General features: G+C 38.6%; 10 non-coding genes across 10 annotated transcripts; all 10 read right to left on the bottom strand.

Moving 5' to 3' along the window:
• Window positions 1-698: 698 nt before the first annotated feature.
• TRNAT-AGU (transfer RNA threonine (anticodon AGU)) lies at window positions 699-772 on the bottom strand. Its single transcript has one exon. It is a non-coding gene; the product is annotated as a tRNA-Thr (tRNA).
• Window positions 773-1,207: 435 nt separating this feature from the next.
• Window positions 1,208-1,280, bottom strand: TRNAT-CGU (transfer RNA threonine (anticodon CGU)). Its single transcript has one exon. It is a non-coding gene; the product is annotated as a tRNA-Thr (tRNA).
• Window positions 1,281-2,733: 1,453 nt separating this feature from the next.
• On the bottom strand, window positions 2,734-2,807 carry TRNAT-AGU (transfer RNA threonine (anticodon AGU)). Its single transcript has one exon. It is a non-coding gene; the product is annotated as a tRNA-Thr (tRNA).
• A 435-nt stretch (window positions 2,808-3,242) lies between these two features.
• Window positions 3,243-3,315, bottom strand: TRNAT-CGU (transfer RNA threonine (anticodon CGU)). Its single transcript has one exon. It is a non-coding gene; the product is annotated as a tRNA-Thr (tRNA).
• A 3,489-nt stretch (window positions 3,316-6,804) lies between these two features.
• TRNAT-AGU (transfer RNA threonine (anticodon AGU)) lies at window positions 6,805-6,878 on the bottom strand. The gene has a single exon. It is a non-coding gene; the product is annotated as a tRNA-Thr (tRNA).
• A 6,147-nt stretch (window positions 6,879-13,025) lies between these two features.
• On the bottom strand, window positions 13,026-13,098 carry TRNAM-CAU (transfer RNA methionine (anticodon CAU)). Its single transcript has one exon. It is a non-coding gene; the product is annotated as a tRNA-Met (tRNA).
• Window positions 13,099-14,553: 1,455 nt separating this feature from the next.
• TRNAT-AGU (transfer RNA threonine (anticodon AGU)) lies at window positions 14,554-14,627 on the bottom strand. Its single transcript has one exon. It is a non-coding gene; the product is annotated as a tRNA-Thr (tRNA).
• A 944-nt stretch (window positions 14,628-15,571) lies between these two features.
• Window positions 15,572-15,645, bottom strand: TRNAT-AGU (transfer RNA threonine (anticodon AGU)). Its single transcript has one exon. It is a non-coding gene; the product is annotated as a tRNA-Thr (tRNA).
• A 435-nt stretch (window positions 15,646-16,080) lies between these two features.
• TRNAT-CGU (transfer RNA threonine (anticodon CGU)) lies at window positions 16,081-16,153 on the bottom strand. The gene has a single exon. It is a non-coding gene; the product is annotated as a tRNA-Thr (tRNA).
• Window positions 16,154-16,590: 437 nt separating this feature from the next.
• Window positions 16,591-16,664, bottom strand: TRNAT-AGU (transfer RNA threonine (anticodon AGU)). The gene has a single exon. It is a non-coding gene; the product is annotated as a tRNA-Thr (tRNA).
• Window positions 16,665-20,829: the final 4,165 nt, after the last annotated feature.

The raw sequence follows: 20,829 nt of genomic DNA on the forward strand, positions 1-20,829 counted from the left end.
CTGTTCTTTGTCATTTTCTTTTCCCTATTTCAATCAATGCATTCCTACAAAAATCTTCACAATACCAAGTATTTTATTTAATTTTTAAGATAACTTATTCTAAAGTTCATAGAACCAGATGTTTATACTTAAATTGTATTCAACACTTGTTTGATGAAAATTATTCGGAAAGCATGAAGAAAACAGTTAAATGCTGCTGAGATTTGAACTCAGGATTTCCTGTTTACGAGATAGGAGCTTTAACCACTAAGCCACAGCACCAACAGTAATAGTAAAAAATGCATTAATTATTTATTGTTGATGATGAAAATGTTTTTTCTGCTATAAATTCTTCTTTATATGTATTGTAATCTTAAACACGAAAAGATACTCAATCACTACGCAAGGATTCATATGTTTCAATAAACAGGTACTCTTATAAAACCCAATTTCATTTCTTGAATTCTTTACAATTTTTTTTCATGAAGGTAATAATATTGCTCCAATCTTGGTAGACATTTCATCTACGTCTTTCTCATAGATATGTACTTTTTTTCATTTGCAATAACAGTATTCATTCTATAATCTTGAAAATACCTGGGTTTTTATAAGGTTAAAGGTGATCTGTTCAACAGTAAGATGAATCAGACTTTTATATTTTAATTGTATCAGAATAAGACCTAATGAAAATGATTTGTTATATAACAATGAGAAAAGCAAGGCACTGCTGAGAGTTGAACTCAGGATCTCCTGTTTACTAGACAGGCGCTTTAACCAGCTAAGCCACAGCACCCACTTGATTCTTAAATTTGAAACACTTTTCTTTATGGTGTTCAAGAGAATATTGCTTTTTCACTTTCATATTCTTATCTAAGTTCACACACTTCTCTACTCAAACACTTAAGATGAATGAAGACTCTTCACTTATTCAAAAACACCTCTCTAATTTGAAGCTTACCCTATTCATATCATTTTAAAATATACCTTGCTGAAGAATGGATTCGTTGAATTCAACAATAGAGTGATCATTCACCTGTATCTTGTTCTTTGTCATTTTCTTTTCCCTATTTCAGTCAATGCATTCCTACAAAAATCTTCTCAATACCAAGCATTTTATTTAATTTTTAAGATAACTTATTCTAAAGTTCATAGAACCAGATTTTTATTCTTAAATTGTATTCAACATTTGTTTGATGAAAATTATTCGGAAAGCATGGAGAAAACAGTTAGGTGCTGTTGAGATTTGAACTCAGGATTTCCTGTTTACGAGACAGGCGCTTTAACCACTAAGCCACAGCACCAACGTCAATAGTAAGAAATGCATAAATAATTCATTGTTGATCATGATAATGTGTTTCCTGCTATGAATTCTTCTTTATATTTATTGTAATCTTAAATACAAAAGGTACTCAATCACTACGCAAGTATTAATATGTTTTAATAAACAGGTACTCTTATAAAACCCAATTTCATTTCTTGAATTCTTTAAAAAAAAATCATGAAGGTATTAATATTGCTCAAACCTAGGTAGAAATTTCATCTACGTTTTTCTCATAGATATGTATTTTTTTCATTTTGCAATACCAGTATTCATTCTATAATCCTGAAAATACTTGGGTTTTTATAACGTTTAAGATGATCTGTTCAACAGAAATATGAATCAGACTTTTATATTTTATTTTGTATCAGAATAAGACCTAATGAAAATGATTTGTTATGTAACAATGAGAAAAGCAAGGCGCTGCTGAAAGTTGAACTCCGGATCTCCTTTTTACTAAACAGGCGCTTTAACCGGCTAAGCCACAGCACCCACTTGATTCTAAATTTTGAAACACTTATCTTTATGGTGTTCAGGAGAATATTGCTTTTCCACTTTCATATTCTTTTCTAAGTTCACACACTTCTCTACTCAAACACTTTAGATGAATGAAGACTCTTCACTTATTCAAAAATACTTCTCAAATTTGAAGTTTACCCTATTCATATCATTTTAAAATATACCTTGCGGACAAATGGATTAGTTGAATTCAACAATGGAGTGATCATTCACCTCTATCTTGTTCTTTGTCATTTTCTTTTCCCTATTTCAGTCAATGCATTCCTACAAAAATCTTCACAATACCAAGCATTTAATTTAATTTTTAAGATAACTTATTCTAAAGTTCATAGAACCAGATGTTTATTCTTAAATTGTATTCAACACTTGTTTGATGAAAATTATTCGGAAAGCATGGAGAAAACAGTTAGGTGCTGCCGGGTTTTGAACTCAGGATTTCCTGTTTAAGAGACAGTCGCTTTAACCACTAAGCCACAGCACCAACGTTAATAGTAAAAAATGCACAAATAATTTATTGTTCATGATGAAAATGGGTTTCTGCTATAAATTCTTCTTTACATGTATTGTAATCTTAAGCACGAAAAGATACTCAATCACTACGCAAGGATTAATATGTTTTAATAAACAGGTACTCTTATAAAACCCAATTTCATTTCTTGAATTCTTTACAATTTTTTTTCATGAAGGTATTAATATTGCTCAAATCTAGGTACAAATTTCATCTACGTCTTTCTCATAGATATGTATTTTTTTCATTTTGCAATAACAGTATTCATTCTATAATCTTGAAAATACTTGGATTTATATAAGGTTAAAGATGATCTGTTCAACAGTAAGATGAATCAGACTTTTATATTTTAATTGTATCAGAATAAGACCTAATGAAAATGATTTGTTATATAACAATGAGAAAAGCAAGGCACTGCTGAGAGTTGAACTCAGGATCTCCTGTTTACTAGACAGGCGCTTTAACCAGCTAAGCCACAGCACCCACTTGATTCTTGAATTTGAAACACTTTTCTTTATGGTGTTCAAGAGAATATTGCTTTTTCACTTTCATATTCTTATCTAAGTTCACACACTTCTCTACTCAAACACTTAAGATGAATGAAGACTCTTCACTTATTCAAAAACACCTCTCTAATTTGAAGCTTACCCTATTCATATCATTTTAAAATATACCTTGCTGAAGAATGGATTCGTTGAATTCAACAATAGAGTGATCATTCACCTGTATCTTGTTCTTTGTCATTTTCTTTTCCCTATTTCAGTCAATGCATTCCTACAAAAATCTTCTCAATACCAAGCATTTTATTTAATTTTTAAGATAACTTATTCTAAAGTTCATAGAACCAGATTTTTATTCTTAAATTGTATTCAACATTTGTTTGATGAAAATTATTCGGAAAGCATGGAGAAAACAGTTAGGTGCTGTTGAGATTTGAACTCAGGATTTCCTGTTTACGAGACAGGCGCTTTAACCACTAAGCCACAGCACCAACGTCAATAGTAAGAAATGCATAAATAATTCATTGTTGATCATGATAATGTGTTTCCTGCTATGAATTCTTCTTTATATTTATTGTAATCTTAAATACAAAAGGTACTCAATCACTACGCAAGTATTAATATGTTTTAATAAACAGGTACTCTTATAAAACCCAATTTCATTTCTTGAATTCTTTAAAAAAAAATCATGAAGGTATTAATATTGCTCAAACCTAGGTAGAAATTTCATCTACGTTTTTCTCATAGATATGTATTTTTTTCATTTTGCAATACCAGTATTCATTCTATAATCCTGAAAATACTTGGGTTTTTATAACGTTTAAGATGATCTGTTCAACAGAAATATGAATCAGACTTTTATATTTTATTTTGTATCGGAATAAGACCTAATGAAATTGATTTGTTATATAACAATGAGAAAAGCAAGACACTGCTGCGAGTTGAACTCAGGATTGCCTGTTTACTAGACAGGCGCTTTAACCAGCTAAGCCACAGCACCCACTTGATTCTTAAATTTGAAAGACTTTTCTTTATGGTGTTCAAGAGAATATTTCTTTTTCACTTTCATATTCTTTTCTAAGTTCACACACTTCTCTACTCATAAACTTAAGATGAATGAAGACTCTTCACTTATTCAAAAACACCTCTCTAATTTGAAGTTTACCCTATTCATATCATTTTAATATATACCTTGCTGAAGAATGGATTAGTTGAATTCAACAATAGAGTGATCATTCACCTCTATCTTGTTCTTTGTCATTTTCTTTTCCCTATTTCAGTGAATGCATTCCTACAAAAATCTTCACAATACCAAGAATTTTATAGAATTTTTAAGATAACTTATTCTAAAGTTCATAGAACCAGATGTTTATACTTAAATTGTATTCAACACTTGTTTGATGAAAATTATTCGGAAAGCATGGGGAAAAAAGTTAGGTGCAGCTGAGTTTTGAACTCCGGATTTCCTGTTTACGAGACAGGCGCTTTAACCACTAAGCCACAGCACCAACGTCAATAGTAAGAAATGCATAAATAATTCATTGTTGATCATGAAAATGTGTTTCCTGCTATGAATTCTTCTTTATATTTATTGTAATCTTAAATACAAAAGGTACTCAATCACTACGCAAGTATTAATATGTTTTAATAAACAGGTACTCTTATAAAACCCAATTTCATTTCTTGAATTCTTTAAAAAAAAATCATGAAGGTATTAATATTGCTCAAACCTAGGTAGAAATTTCATCTACGTTTTTCTCATAGATATGTATTTTTTTCATTTTGCAATAACAGTATTCATTCTATAATCCTGAAAATACTTGGGTTTTTATAACGTTTAAGATGATCTGTTCAACAGAAATATGAATCAGACTTTTATATTTTATTTTGTATCAGAATAAGACCTAATGAAAATGATTTGTTATATAACAATGAGAAAAGCAAGGCGCTGCTGAAAGTTGAACTCCGGATCTCCTTTTTACTAAACAGGCGCTTTAACCGGCTAAGCCACAGCACCCACTTGATTCTAAATTTTGAAACACTTATCTTTATGGTGTTCAGGAGAATATTGCTTTTCCACTTTCATATTCTTTTCTAAGTTCACACACTTCTCTACTCAAACACTTTAGATGAATGAAGACTCTTCACTTATTCAAAAATACTTCTCAAATTTGAAGTTTACCCTATTCATATCATTTTAAAATATACCTTGCGGACAAATGGATTAGTTGAATTCAACAATGGAGTGATCATTCACCTCTATCTTGTTCTTTGTCATTTTCTTTTCCCTATTTCAGTCAATGCATTCCTACAAAAATCTTCACAATACCAAGCATTTAATTTAATTTTTAAGATAACTTATTCTAAAGTTCATAGAACCAGATGTTTATTCTTAAATTGTATTCAACACTTGTTTGATGAAAATTATTCGGAAAGCATGGAGAAAACAGTTAGGTGCTGCCGGGTTTTGAACTCAGGATTTCCTGTTTAAGAGACAGTCGCTTTAACCACTAAGCCACAGCACCAACGTTAATAGTAAAAAATGCACAAATAATTTATTGTTCATGATGAAAATGGGTTTCTGCTATAAATTCTTCTTTATATGTATTGTAATCTTAAGCACGAAAAGATACTCAATCACTACGCAAGGATTAATATGTTTTAATAAACAGGTACTCTTATAAAACCCAATTTCATTTCTTGAATTCTTTACAATTTTTTTTCATGAAGGTATTAATATTGCTCAAATCTAGGTACAAATTTTATCTACGTCTTTCTCATAGATATGTATTTTTTTCATTTTGCAATAACAGTATTCATTCTATAATCTTGAAAATACTTGGATTTTTATAAGGTTAAAGATGAGCTGTTCAACAGTAAGATGAATCAGACTTTTATATTTTAATTGTATCGGAATAAGACCTAATGAAAATGATTTGTTATATAACAATGAGAAAAGCAAGACACTGCTGCGAGTTGAACTCAGGATTGCCTGTTTACTAGACAGGCGCTTTAACCAGCTAAGCCACAGCACCCACTTGATTCTTAAATTTGAAAGACTTTTCTTTATGGTGTTCAATAGAATATTTCTTTTTCACTTTCATATTCTTTTCTAAGTTCACACACTTCTCTACTCATAAACTTAAGATGAATGAAGACTCTTCACTTATTCAAAAACACCTCTCTAATTTGAAGTTTACCCTATTCATATCATTTTAAAATATACCTTGCTGAAGAATGGATTAGTTGAATTCAACAATAGAGTGATCATTCACCTCTATCTTGTTCTTTGTCATTTTCTTTTCCCTATTTCAGTGAATGCATTCCTACAAAAATCTTCACAATACCAAGAATTTTATAGAATTTTTAAGATAACTTATTCTAAAGTTCATAGAACCAGATGTTTATACTTAAATTGTATTCAACACTTGTTTGATGAAAATTATTCGGAAAGCATGAAGAAAACAGTTAAATGCTGCTGAGATTTGAACTCAGGATTTCCTGTTTACGAGATAGGAGCTTTAACCACTAAGCCACAGCACCAACGGTAATAGTAAAAAATGCATAAATAATTTATTGTTGATGATGAAAATGTGTTTTCTGCTTTAAATTCTTCTTTATATGTATTGTAATGTTAAACACGAAAAGATACTCAATCACTACGCAATGATTAATATTTTTTAATAAACAGGTACTCTTATTAAACCCAATTTCATTTCTTGAATTCTTTACAATTTTTTTTCATGAAGGTAATAATATTGCTCCAATCTTGGTAGACATTTCATCTACGTCTTTCTCATAGATATGTATTTTTTTCATTTTGCAATAACAGTATTCATTCTATAATCCTGAAAATACTTGGGTTTTTATAAGGTTAAAGATGATCTGTTCAACAGTAAGATGAATCAGACTTTTATATTTTAATTGTATCGGAATAAGACCTAATGAAAATGATTTGTTATATAACAATGAGAAAAGCAAGGCACTGCTGAGAGTTGAACTCAGGATCTCCTGTTTACTAGACAGGCGCTTTAACCAGCTAAGCCACAGCACCCACTTGATTCTTAGATTTGAAACACTTTTCTTTATGGTGTTCAAGAGAATATTGCTTTTTCACTTTCATATTCTTTTCTAAGTTCACACACTTCTCTACTCAAACACTTAAGATGAATGACGACTCTTCACTTATTCAAAAACACCTCTCTAATTTGAAGTTTACCCTATTGATATCATTTTAAAATATACCTTGCTGAAAAATGGATTAGTTGAATTCTTATGACCGGGATGCCTGTCACCCCCTCCCAACACAATCCCCAAGGATGGGAAGACGGACGCAGTTCTGAACTTTTGGAAGGCGGGAGGCAGTTACCCTCCCGGCCGTATTTATTAAAAATATGAAACAAAATTAAACATTAAAATAAAAGTTTCATATCATGTACAATTTTCATTTATTACATTTCGATGAAGACATGTTCATTGGCTAACCTTAACAAATCTCTAGTACAAAGGTTTTCCTAGCCGAGTCTAACATCCTGCAAATGTATACTTTCTAAATTAAAATTGTACATCCTAGCATTACGGGCCAACGGCAAGGTCGCAACCGGTGTCAGATCCCTACTAACAAAACTCTCGCCCTCACGGTGTGAGTGGCGGCTGCGCAGAGGACTGTACCCTCTGTGCCAACTCCAATTTCCCTTGTCTTGTTGGGGGCCCCCTATTTTAACTCAACGCCATCTTAAAGGTCGTCCGAGGACCCGTGTGAGGTATCTGTAAGAAGGCAGCGTGGACTCCCCCTCCCACCCCACACTGTCTATCACATCCGCCGTCGCGGATATCCGGGCCCCGGGAAATTCGTAGGAGGGGCATATAGCCGCCTCCTCCCCTGGAAGGGGCCTATGGCCGTCTTCCCCTAGGCGACCCATACTTAGTGGGTGCCGCCTCCCCGTGGGAGGGGCCAATGGCCGCCTCCCCCCGGGCGCTCCCATCCATAGTGGGTGGCACCCCCTCTAGGGACCTTGAAATTACTGCTCACCGATCATGACCTTACCGCCACAGGCCGGATAGTTGACCGGCTATCCGGCCCCCCCACAAACTCCTCCTAAAGGTCATGCTTTCTCAAACCCCTTAGCCATGCTATGAAGTCTCCTATGAGTAAGACATTCCCCTCCCGGGACAAATGGATCCCATCATCGAGATACATGTGATCCCCCGAATACATCCATGCGGAATACTGTGCAACTGCGCCGAGCGAAACAACCTACCAAGTGTGTTGTTGACTTTTTTCACTGAATGGTTCAGTGCTGACACCGAGAGGCCCCCCCGCCACACCTTCCTGGGAATCATGTGGGACCATGCTATCGTGCACCCCGGAATCCTTCTCGCCAGCCAGGTAACAGTCGATAAAACTCGCTTGAGTAGTACTCGCCGACCGAGTGTCACCATGTCATTGCCCCCCAGGTGTACTATGATTACAGATGGCGGTGACCTCTGCCGCCCTAAGAGTTCCTCGACAAAAGATTCAAACTGGTCAATACAGAGCCCGCCCCTTCCGTGGAAGGTCACTCTGTACCCGTATTCCCTAGCTGCGTGAGTCACGTCACCTGCTTTGAATACGTCCCCGGCCCGCCTCACGTATGAGTGGCCCACGACCCACACCACTCTCTCCTCAGCCGGTGATCTCTGACCGCTGGTCCCCTGGTGCCGGGTCGACTGCAAATTCCGCCCCGCATAACATGCTCGCGAAACTGTAAATCAAACAGAAGACAAGAAGCGTGAGTGCATGTAACTTGACTTCACAACATGTGCAATCGCACATACCTTTTAAAACAATTCGAGGACCATCGTCCCAGTTGTTTCACCTCTTCAACATTCTGACCCCTGGCTGTAGCCTCAGTAGCAGCCCCTATCCTAAAGGAATGGGTCCCAAAATCGCCCGGGTCCAAGCCCGCCGCTGCGATTGCCATTGTCAGCACCCTCTGAAACTGAAACCTCGTCAGTGGGGTAGCATCAATGTGTCTCAGCAGGCTTCCCCCCCATGTATCCGCCCTTCGCACCAAATATTCCTCCACGCACTTCACCGGGCACATGGGGGACCCTCACATGCGCTGAACAACAATACTGTCTCCCATAGCCCTCTGGTCAGTCTTGGACTTGGCTATTGTGACTACCATTGAATCACCCCTAATCAGGATGTGATCCCGACACAGACCTCCCTCCACATCTTTGTTATTCTTTGCGACCAGTTCGCTCACCCGCATAGCTCCATGGAACGCTAATGCGAAAGTGGCCCGGAACAGAACTGCTTCAAAATGGGAGGAACATGTCGTGGGAAGTATCGACATAAGCAGGGACAACCTTTCTTACCCAATCGGGCGCCTCTCGTCTACTGTACGACCTTCCAGGCGTTGCCAATCACGAAGGGCTTTCTTTACCAAAAAGGACGATGTCGGGTCCTTAATACCATGCGCCTGCGCCATGAATGAAATGGCGGCCCGGTGCCTATTGGCCGTTGCTACTGATCGGCCTTCCCTGTGTAATGCTACCAGAAACTTTAGGAAGCAATCCTCCTGACCCCATTTGTCCTCCCCTGCCGGACCCAAAAATGCACAATAGGAACGAAACGCTCCTTCGTATGCCTTCCTTGTCCTGGGGGCTAAGCTTGCTGTCACGAGGTCTTGTAATCCGGGGCACCGAGTAGCCAGAGTGCTTCGGGAAATGGTGCCGCCGCTAGGTCCGCGGAAGGTAGATAACCCCTGAAAGCCTGCATGTGTGAACGAGAGAGTGCATCAGCAGCCTGATTCAGAACACCCGGCACATGTTTCGCCCTGTATTGCACGTTTAGTCTCATGCAAAGTAGTACAATTTCCTTCAGTAATCTCAATATCCACTTGCAGCGTGCTGCCTGATTATTTATACATTCAACAACAGTCATATTGTCGGACCAAAACACCACAGAGTGATCTCTGAACTCATCCGGCCATGCCATCAGAGCCACAAAAATGGGGAATAACTCGAGGAACCCAATGTTACCTGTGAGACCGCTGGTGTGCCACCACGTCGGCCATGCTTGCGCCGACCATCGATTACCAAAGATTGCGCCAAATCCCACGCTCCCCGCCGAGTCGGTCCACAAACCCAGCTCATCTGAAGACGCTGGCGGCTTGTTCCACACCACTCGACCGTTGAAATCCACCAGGAATGCCAACCATATGCGCATCTCTGCAGACAGTCTCGTGCGGTGGTGTCCTTCCTTGAGACCAACCATAGCTTGTGCGATAGAGCGGGAAAAGGGGCGGGCCATTGGTATCACTCTTAGGGCAAAGTTAAGCTGACCCACTGCTTGTTGTAACTGATGGAGGCTAACTTTCTCCTTGCTAAGGCACAGTTCCAGGGAAGCCCTGAATTTCACTACTTTCCCTACTGGCAAACGGAAACATCCCTCCACAGAATCGAGCTCAATTCCCAGAAACTCGAGTGAAGTAGATGGTCCAACCGTCTTACCTGGTGCCAATGGCACTCCGAATCCGTTCATGAGGGTGCAAAATCCCTGTAACGCCTGCGCACATTTTGTGCCACCGGCTGCCCCCAAGAACAAAAAATCATCCAAGTAATGCATAACATGGCTATGGCCAGTGGCCTCGGTGAATGCCCATTCTAAAAAACAACTGAATTTCTCAAAATAAGCACAAGAGATGGAGCAGCCCATGGGCATACATCTATCCATGTAGTAACGTCCCTGGAACACAAAGCCTAACAGACGCTGATTCCGTGTGTGTACCGGGAGCAACCGGAACGCCGACTCGATATCTGACTTCGCCATCAGCGCTCCGGGCCCCAGGCGATTCAACCTGGTGACGGCATCATCAAAGGATGCGTACTGCACCAAACAAACTCCCGGGTCAATCGCATCGTTCACCGAGAGACCCCTTGGAGCTGACAAGTTATGGATCAGTCTAAATTCCCCCGGGTCCTTCTTGGGAACCACTCCTAACGGGGAACAGATGAAATTAGTTACTGGCGGGTGCCTATATGGGCCAGCAACCCGGCCAAGGGCAACTTCTTTTGCAATCTTCCTCTCCACCACCGCTGGATTATGCTGAGCCGACAGTTGGTTTCTACAAAGTGGTTCCCCACGAAAATCCCCCGCCGGGATGCGGAAACCATATAAGAAGCCATTCCTCAACACCCCAGCGGAGACATGATCAGGGTATTCATTTAGCCAGGGGATCATTGCCATGATATCAACGGGGGTAGGTAGCGGTACACAATGGTCACCCTCAGTCTTGCTTGGCCCCTCCTCTACCCCGTCCCACTATTCCTGGATCTGCACGAGCTCTCGGGGTGCGAGGAATTCCCGCAACCTGCACATGCATGTCTGAACTTACACGTCCCTTGTGGCCTGGTGCAATTGCCCCTGTTAAAATTCCAACAGACCCCTCTCTTACCCCCATTCCCACCAGTCCTTGCTTGGTGGTCGCCACCGGGGCCCGCTCGAAAGGGCACCGCGGGCTGTTGGTGGGAAGGCCCCGACCCATTTCCGCCTAGCGAGGACGACTTCGTCGCGCCCGGCAGGAGCTGCTTCTGCCAAGAAATCGAGTCGAGACAATCCCACGTCAGAGATGAATCGTACTCCTTGGCCTTACGGAACTTCATATCGTAACCCATCCACTCATTGCCCTCATACGTTTCATAAAAATCCATTATTCGTGCCTGATAACAGGATAATTCAGGCAAAACCTCGGGCTTACGTTCCCCAATAATTGCAGTAAACATCGCAAAGGCCTTGGCCCAATTTGTGATTGTCTCATCAACCCTGAATCCCACCATTTTTGCTCGCCATACACTCGGGTGCCACAAATCCTTCTGCATCTTAGCATACTCCATCTCGCGATGGTCAGTCAGCAGAGAAAACATATTCACATACTTATCAGCCCATATCAATTCTTTCGTGGCCAACGGAATATGTTGGACCACCCTCTCCCTCCTTGAGGGCAAAGACCCCTCCCCCGCCATTGGCAATGCCTGCTTACCCGGCTCAATTGTCGTTCCCGCTGTTTTTCCGACACCAGCTGCCGGACCTTCCAAGGTCACCTGTGGGGGGACAAGAGGGAGATTCGCCTTTGCGGCATCTCGCGACTGCCGCAACTGCTGCATTAGTAACTTGGCCTCTTCGGCCGTGTCCTCAGGTGCCGTAGCACACCCTGTTTTCCTGCCGAGCCATGCGGCCAACTGGGCGGCTAATTCTGGAGGCATGTCCTCCTCGTTGGCGGGCGTAACAACAACCGGAATCGATTGACCCGCGTCCGGGATTGGTACCGGGGCCTCGACTGGGATGACCGGGCTTGCCGGGGGTACCTCGGGAACCGGGACCTCGTCCCCTGCCGCCCTATTCCTGACCCGTTTACCCCTACCCACGGGGACAACTCCCGGCAATGCCGGGCCTATTACCTTCTTCGGTTTACCCGTATTGTTCATCGCAGCCATCTGCTTCTTCATGCCTGCCATATCTCTTATCAGCATGTGAAGCATCTGGTCAGTCCCGGACTTCTTTCCTGCCTTCTTGCCAGGCATTGTTATCGAATATTCGATCCAAGTTGATCAACACGGTCCTGGATCCTTAGCCTCGAAGTCGCTGAAAGAGAAACACAAGAATTACAAGTTCTCAAAATTGCTCCTTGTTCCGTCGAGGGCTCACGTGCAACGAGTGGGTGCAGCTTCCAAGCACAGGAACAAGAGGGTGCTTCTTTGGATTCCCGCTCTCTTTATTCCTCTTCGGGAGGGCGTGAACCCTCTGCTGGTACGCCTACTGGGCGTGGCCATCGGTGTAGGTTTCTAGGACAACCCCTCTTGGGCGGGAAAAAGGCGCGCCCCCGCTATGCTGCTTCGGGCATACCAGCCGTGACACGCCCCCTGCCCAAAATGGCTTACCGGGAGGATCCGGGCCCCCAACCATACGTTCAGGGGGACCGAGTGGTCGCACCTTTCCAATAATAGAGTGATCATTCACCTCTATCTTGTTCTTTGTCATTTTCTTTTCCCTATTTCAGTCAATGCATTCCTACAAAAATGTTCACAATACTAAGCATTTTATTTAATTTTTAAGATAAGTTATTCTTAAGTTCATAGAACCAGATGTTTATACTTAAGTTGTATTCAACACTTGTTTGATAAAAATTATTCGGAAAGCATGGAGAAAAGAGTTAAATGCTGCTGAGATTTGAACTCAGGATTTCCTGTTTATGAGACAAGAGCTTTAACCACTAAGCCACAGCACCAACGTTAATAGTTAGAAATGCATAAATAATTCATTGTTGATGATGAAAATGTGTTTCCTGCTATAAATTCTTCTTTATATGTATTGTAATCTTAAACACGAAAACATACTCAATCACTACGCAAGTATTAATATGTTTTAATAAACAGGTACTCTTATAAAACCCAATTTCATTTCTTGAATTCTTTACAATTTTTTTTCATGAAGGTAATAATATTGCTCCAATCTAGGTAGACATTTCATCTACGTCTTTCTCATAGATATGTATTTTTTTCATTTTGCATTAACAGTATTCATTCTATAATCTTGAAAATACTTGGGTTTTTATAAGGTTAAAGATGATCTGTTCAACAGTAAGATGAATCAGACTTTTATATTTTAATTGTATCGGAATAAGACCTAATGAAAATGATTTGTTATATAATAATGAGAAAAGCAAGGCGCTGCTGAGAGTTGTACTCAGGATCTCCTTTTTACTAAACAGGTGCTTTAACCAGCTAAGCCACAGCACCCACTTGATTCTTAATTTTGAAACACTTTTCTTTATGGTGTTCAAGAGAATATTGCTTTTTCACTTTCATATTCTTTTCTAAGTTCACACACTTCTCTACTCATAAACTTAAGATGAATGAAGACTCTTCACTTATTCAAAAACACCTCTCTAATTTGAAGTTTACCCTATTCATATCATTTTAAAATATACCTTGCTGAAGAATGGATTAGTTGTATTCAACAATAGAGTGATCATTCACCTCTATCTTGTTCTTTGTCATTTTCTTTTCCCTATTTCAGTCAATGCATTCCTACAAAAATTTTCACAATACCAAGCATTTTATTTAATTTTTAAGATAAGTTATTCTTAAGTTCATAGAACCAGACGTTTATTCTTAAATTGTATTCAACACTTGTTTAATGAAAATTATTCTGAAAGCATGGAGAAAGCAGTTAGGTTCTGCTGACATTTAAACTTAGGATTTCCTGTTTACGAGACAGGAGCTTTAACCACTAAGCCACAGCACCAACGGTAATAGTAAAAAATGTATAAATAATTTATTGTTGATGATGAAAATGTGTTTTCTGCTAAAAATTCTTCTTTATGTGTATTGTAATCTTAAACACGAAAAGATACTCAATCACTACGCAAGGATTAATATGTTTTAATAAACAGGTACTCTTATAAAACCCAATTTCATTTCTTGAATTCTTTACAATTTTTTTTCAGGAAGGTAATAATATTGCTCCAATCTAGGTAGACATTTCGTCTACGTCTTTACCATAGATATGTATTTTTTTCATTTTGCAATAACAGTATTCATTCTATAATCTTGAAAATACTTGGGTTTTTATAAGGTTGAAGATGATCTGTTCAACAGTAAGATGAATTAGACTTTTATATTTTAATTGTATCGGAATAAGACCTAATGAAAGTGATTTGTTATATAACATGAGAAAAGCAAGGCACTGCTGAGAGTTGAACTCAGGATCTCCTGTTTACTAGACAGGCGCTTTAACCAGCTAAGCCACAGCACCCACTTGATTCTTAAATTTGAAACACTTTTCTTTATGGTGTTCAAGAGAATATTTCTTTTTCACTTTCATATTCTTTTCTAAGTTCACACACTTCTCTACTCAAACACTTAAGGTGAATGAAGACTCGTCACTTATTCAAAAACACCTATCTAATTTGAAGTTTACCCTATTCATATCATTTTAAAATATACCTTGCTGAAGAATGGATTAGTTGAATTCAACAATAGAGTGATCATTCACCTCTATCTTGTTCTTTGTCATTTTCTTTTCCCTATTTCAGTGAATGCATTCCTACAAAAATCTTCACAATACCAAGAATTTTATTTAATTTTTAAGATAACTTATTCTAAAGTTCATAGAACGAGATGTTTATTCTTAAATTGTATTCAACATTTGTTTGATGAAAATTATTCGGAAAGCATGGAGAAAACAGTTAGGCGCTGCGGAGATTTGAACTCAGGATTCCCTGTTTACGAGACAGGCGCTTTAACCACTAAGCCACAGCACCAACGTTAATAGTAAGAAATGCATACATAATTTATTGTTGATGATGAAAATGTGTTTCCTGCTATAAATTATTCTTTATATGTATTGTAATCTTAAACACGAAAAGATACTCAATCACTACGCAAGTATTAATATGTTTTAATAAACAGGTACTCTTATAAAACCCAATTTCATTTCTTGAATTCTTTACAATATTTTTTCATGAAGGTATTAATATTGCTCAAATCTAGGTAGAAATTTCATCAACGTCTTTCTCATAGATATGTAGTTTTTTTCATTTTGCAATAACAGTATTCATTCTATAATCTTGAAAATTCTTGGGTTTTTATAAAGTTTAAGATGATCTTTTCAACAGTAAGATGAATCAGACTTATATTTTAATTGTATCGGAATAAGACCTAATGAAAATGATTTGTTATATAACAATGAGAAAAGCAAGGCGCTGCTGAGAGTTGAACTCAGGATCTCCTGTTTACTAGACAGGCGCTTTAACCAGCTAAGCCACAGCACCCACTTGATTCTTAATTTTGAAACACTTTTCTTTATGGTGTTCAAGAGAATATTGCTTTTTCACTTTCATATTCTTTTCTAAGTTCACACACTTCTCTACTCAAACACTTAAGATGAATGAAGACTCTTCACTTATTCAAAAACACCTCTCTAATTTGAAGTTTACCCTATTCATATCATTTTAAAATATACCTTGCTGAAGAATGGATTAGTTGAATTCAACAATAGAGTGATCATTCACCTCTATCTTGTTCTTTGTCATTTTCTTTTCCCTATTTCAGTCAATGCATTCCTACAAAAATCTTCACAATACCAAGCATTTTATTTAATTTTTAAGATAACTTATTCTAAAGTTCATAGAACCAGATGTTTATTCTTAAATTGTATTCAACACTTGTTTGATGAAAATTATTCGGAAAGCATGTAGAAAACAGTTAGGTGCTGCTGAGATTTGAACTCAGGATTTCCTGTTTACGAGACAGGAGCTTTAACCACTAAGCCACAGCACCAACGGTAATAGTAAATAATGTATAAATAATTTATTGTTGATGATGAAAATGTGTTTTCTGCTATAAATTCTTCTTTATATGTATTGTAATCTTAAATACGAAAAGATACTCAATCACTACGCAAGGATTAATATGTTTTAATAAACAGGTACTCTTATAAAACCCAATTTCATTTCTTGAATTCTTTACAATTTTTTTTCAGGAAGGTAATAATATTGCTCCAATCTAGGTAGACATTTCATCTACGTCTTTCTCATAGATATCTATTTTTTTCATTTTGCAATAACAGTATTCATTCTATAATCTTGAAATTACTTGGGTTTTTATAAGGTTAAAGATGATCTGTTCAACAGTAAGATGAATCAGACTTTTATATTTTAATTGTATCGGAATAAGACCTAATGAAAATGATTAGTTATATAACAATGAGAAAAGCAAGGCACTGCTGAGAGTTGAACTCAGGATCTCCTGTTTACTAGACAGGCGCTTTAACCAGCTAAGCCACAGCACCCACTTGATTCTTAAATTTGAAACACTTTTCTTTATGGTGTTCAAGAGAATATTTCTTTTTCACTTTCATATTCTTTTCTAAGTTCACACACTTCTCTACTCAAACACTTAAGGTGAATGAAGACTCGTCACTTATTCAAAAACACCTCTCTAATTTGAAGTTTACCCTATTCATATCATTTTAAAATATACCTTGCTGAAGAATGGATTAGTTGAATTCAACAATAGAGTGATAATTCACCTCTATCTTGTTCTTTGTCATTTTCTTTTCCCTATTTCAGTGAATGCATTCCTACAAAAATCTTCACAATACCAAGCATTTTATTTAATTTTTAAGATAACTTATTCTAAAGTTCATAGAACTAGATGTTTCTTCTTAAATTGTATTCAACATTTGTTTGATGAAAATTATTTCGAAAGAATGGAGAAAACAGTTAGGTGCTGCTGAGATTTGAACTCAGGATTTCCTATTTACGAGACAGGCGCTTTAACCACTAAGCCACAGCACTAACTTTATTAGTAAGAAATGCATACATAATTTATTGTTGATGATGAAAATGTGTTTCCTGCTATAAATTATTCTTTATATGTATTGTTAATCTTAAATGCGAAAAGATACTCAATCACTACGCAAGTATTAATATGTTTTAATAAACAGGTACTCTTATAAAACCCAATTTCATTTCTTGAATTCTTTTAAAAAAAACAAATCATGAAGGTATTAATATTGCTCAAATCTAGGTAGAAATTTCATCTACGTCTTTCTGATAGATATGTATTTTTTTCATTTTGCAATAACAGTATTCATTCTATAATCTTGAAAATACTTGTGTTTTTATAAGGTTTAAGATGATCTGTTCAACAGTAAGATGAGATTCTATCAATGTGTGGACATGTATTTTATTTGTTAGTTTTTCAGTGATGAAAAGATAGTGAAAGTACTCTCTCTTAGGGTGATAAAGATGAGAGCACAATGTGCTTTTTAAAATACCCCTCACACACTAAAAAAATCCAGTAGTGTCATGCTTCATCATTGGGGTCTTCCCGTCCCTCTACGGGGCGGGGCGTGCTACGACCTGACCGACTACGCGGGAGCACTAAAGTGGTGACAGGACTATGTGATGGTGCAAGGTGTCAGTGAAAGTGTAGGGACCTAACAATGTGTGTGAGTAAAAAAATTAAAAATCCTCTGGCTAGTAGAAAAAAACAATTTATTAGCTTCTCTAGCTGGGGACATTAAGAAGGGGGTTTTGGGGTTGAGCCGATCGCTACAACCTGGTCTACATGTTTCGTAGGCAGTCCCCTACTGCCTACTCATCAGGACCTTCTACTGGTCCCTACGGGAATAAGCTCAGTTGCTAAGTATTGTCAGCCTGTCTTCCTAAAAACTAACAGTAAAATTCCACTGCTAGTTTTATGCTTCAGGGCATGAGCTGGCCCCCTAGGAAGCAAAAATTGTCAAAAATAGGTGACCCAAATATGGTCCCTGTAAAGAAAAAGGGAAAAAAAGGACACAGATATTTACATTTATAGCTGTGAATTATGCGCTTTCATTCTTGTTTGCGCCACAATTTCACTCATCAAATCCATTCACCCATTATACAGAGAATGACTTTTGAACTTTTATGGACAGAGTGATGGTTCAATCTGCCATCCCCTGGCTGTACGTAGGTGATACCTAACAGTGGACAAAAAACACACAGATGTTCATAGTAGGAACTGTGGTTTGTCACTGCGCTTACATAATTATCTGCGCCACAATTCTTCATTTCAAATTTCATTAGACCATTGCCTAAAGCCCTAATACAAGACTTTATGGACAGAGTGATGATTCAATCTTCCATCCCCTGCCTGTCCGAGTAAATTCCCGAACTTGTACGCGCCCACTGTAATTTGGGCTGGTTCTATCTCCACACACACACATCAAAGCGACTCAATGCATACAACAACATTTCACAGGATTAAAAAAGAAGAGGAACCCGATCTTTCATATTAGTCATAAGGTTGCGGTCAATGAGACAAAAAAACAAACAATGAAAGTCCCCACAGACCAGGGCGTACCCCTGCGTTAGAATGGTAACTATACATACTGTTGTGGCAAGTACGTGGTGCCCCATGAGCTGACAATCGGTAGGATTTCACCGCGGCGCTCTGCAAGAAAGAGAGCCACGCCCTTAGCGTTTTGGTCGAACTGCTTGGGAAGTGGAAAAAAGTGTCTCAAAACCCACTCGTTTTGAGACCTGGGGTAAGGGTCTATAACTTACTTTGTCCGCATAATCACTAAGTCTTACTTCTACCGATCCTGCCGCTCTGCTGAATGCTCGCGTGTTAGGAGCACTGGATCATTTAAGCGTCAATGCGCGCTGGTGCCGGGTGTGTCTAAACACTAGCGCGCTAACCCAAAATGGCTACCCGTGATGGGACATTGGAGGGTCAAAATGCGGAAGTCTCCCTTCTATGTCTATCGTTACCCACGATGAAGTTAATTTGATAGCTGTTCATGAATTATGGCAGGGAATTTCGTAATTATACTGCACATGACAATCTTAATGCAGGACAGATCACTATTCATAAATAATGACAGAGGAAATTATTCAACTAAAAAATAAAGCGGAAATCATAATATTATAAAAGGGTCACTAGTGGTGGACCTAGATTGGGAGGTATTGAAGTTCTGGAAACATGTATGAAGAGTAATAAAATTTAGCTTCGTGTTTTTACGCAGTTCTCTACCTTGAGTTATTAAAGGTGTAAAAATTAATTAAACAGCGAAATTCGCTGTGGAATATCTTTATGAAAATCATAATTGTTAGGTGGGTTGAGAGTTGACCCCTGTGCTAAGGTTAAGCACAGTAGTCATACACCCCTAGTACTGTATTCCAAGGGGGGTGGGTTCCACATACCAGTAGAGGACCTCTGTTATTATCTTTGCCACGGTTGGGGGTGCCTTAGAGAGTGGGGGTTCTTTAGAGGTACGGGGGTTCTATAACTGACCCCACGGAATTTCATCGTTCAACCCATTTTTGTTGGACTGGACACGAAAAACCCATCTCTGTTCTTTTTCAAGGAGATGTCTTTCGTTGTCAATCTGTTCAATTACAGTCCACAGTATGTCTTCAGGTTTGTGACCACTTACCAGGAAGTGGTTTGTTAATTTGGTACTGGATTTTTTGCACTTGATTGTGCTTTTATGTTCACCTATTCTTAACTTCACTGCCCTGCTCGTCATGCCAATGTATTCGAGTTTGCAGGGGCATGTGATAAGGTACACAACATTGGAACTGTTGCAATTGCTGAATGTTCTTTGTTCCCATGTAGTCCCGTTGTTGAAGGTCAATTTCTTGCTTTTCCTGGTCAGGCAGCATACCTTGCATCCACCGCAGGGGTAGTGCCCTTGTACAAAGTTAGGATTACCAGTGTTGTTCACCCTGTTGGCCTTTGGCCTAGTGTGGACCAAAATATCCCTGACACTCTGTGCTCTTTTGTGCGAGAACATTGGTTTTGGAATTTCCAGGCCCCCGCTGTTAAGGATCTTCCAGTTTTTGTTAATTATTTTGCTCACCTGGTCAGAGTTGGTGTTATACGTGGTCACACATATGGGTCTCTGCTCTTCCACTTTTTTGACTTTCTCCTCCAGGAGGCTTTCTCTGCAATTGTTCCTTGCTCTCTTATAGGCTTGATCAATGATCCTTGATGGATAGTTCCTCATTTTCAATTTTTTCTTTAGCTCTTCTGACTGAGTTTTGAAATTGGCAACTTCCGTACAGTTCCTGCGAAGTCGCAAGAACTGGCCGTAGGGGAGGTTATCCCTCAGGTGTCTCGGGTGAAAGCTCTGATACATCAAGAGACAGTTCTTGGAAGTACTCTTAAAGTGAGTTGTTGTCATCAATCTGCCATTCTTGGGGAAGATGTTCAAATCCAAGAATACCAGGTTGGTTTTTGTTGTGACACTGGTGAATTTGAGGAATTCATCCTGATAGTTGAGCCATGTCAGGAACTGTTGGGCACTCTTATCATCGCCATCCCAGATGATAAGGATGTCGTCAATGTACCTCTTCCAGGTCAGAATCCTTGGCCGGAAAGGGTTAATGTTGTTGAGTATTTTTGTAACCTCCAGATGGTGAACATAGAGACCAGCTATGCTTGGAGCAAATGTGCTTCCCATG

This window comes from Lissotriton vulgaris, chromosome 12, assembly GCF_964263255.1.
Source record: "Lissotriton vulgaris chromosome 12, aLisVul1.2, whole genome shotgun sequence".
In the NCBI taxonomy this organism is placed as follows: Eukaryota; Metazoa; Chordata; class Amphibia; order Caudata; family Salamandridae; genus Lissotriton; species Lissotriton vulgaris.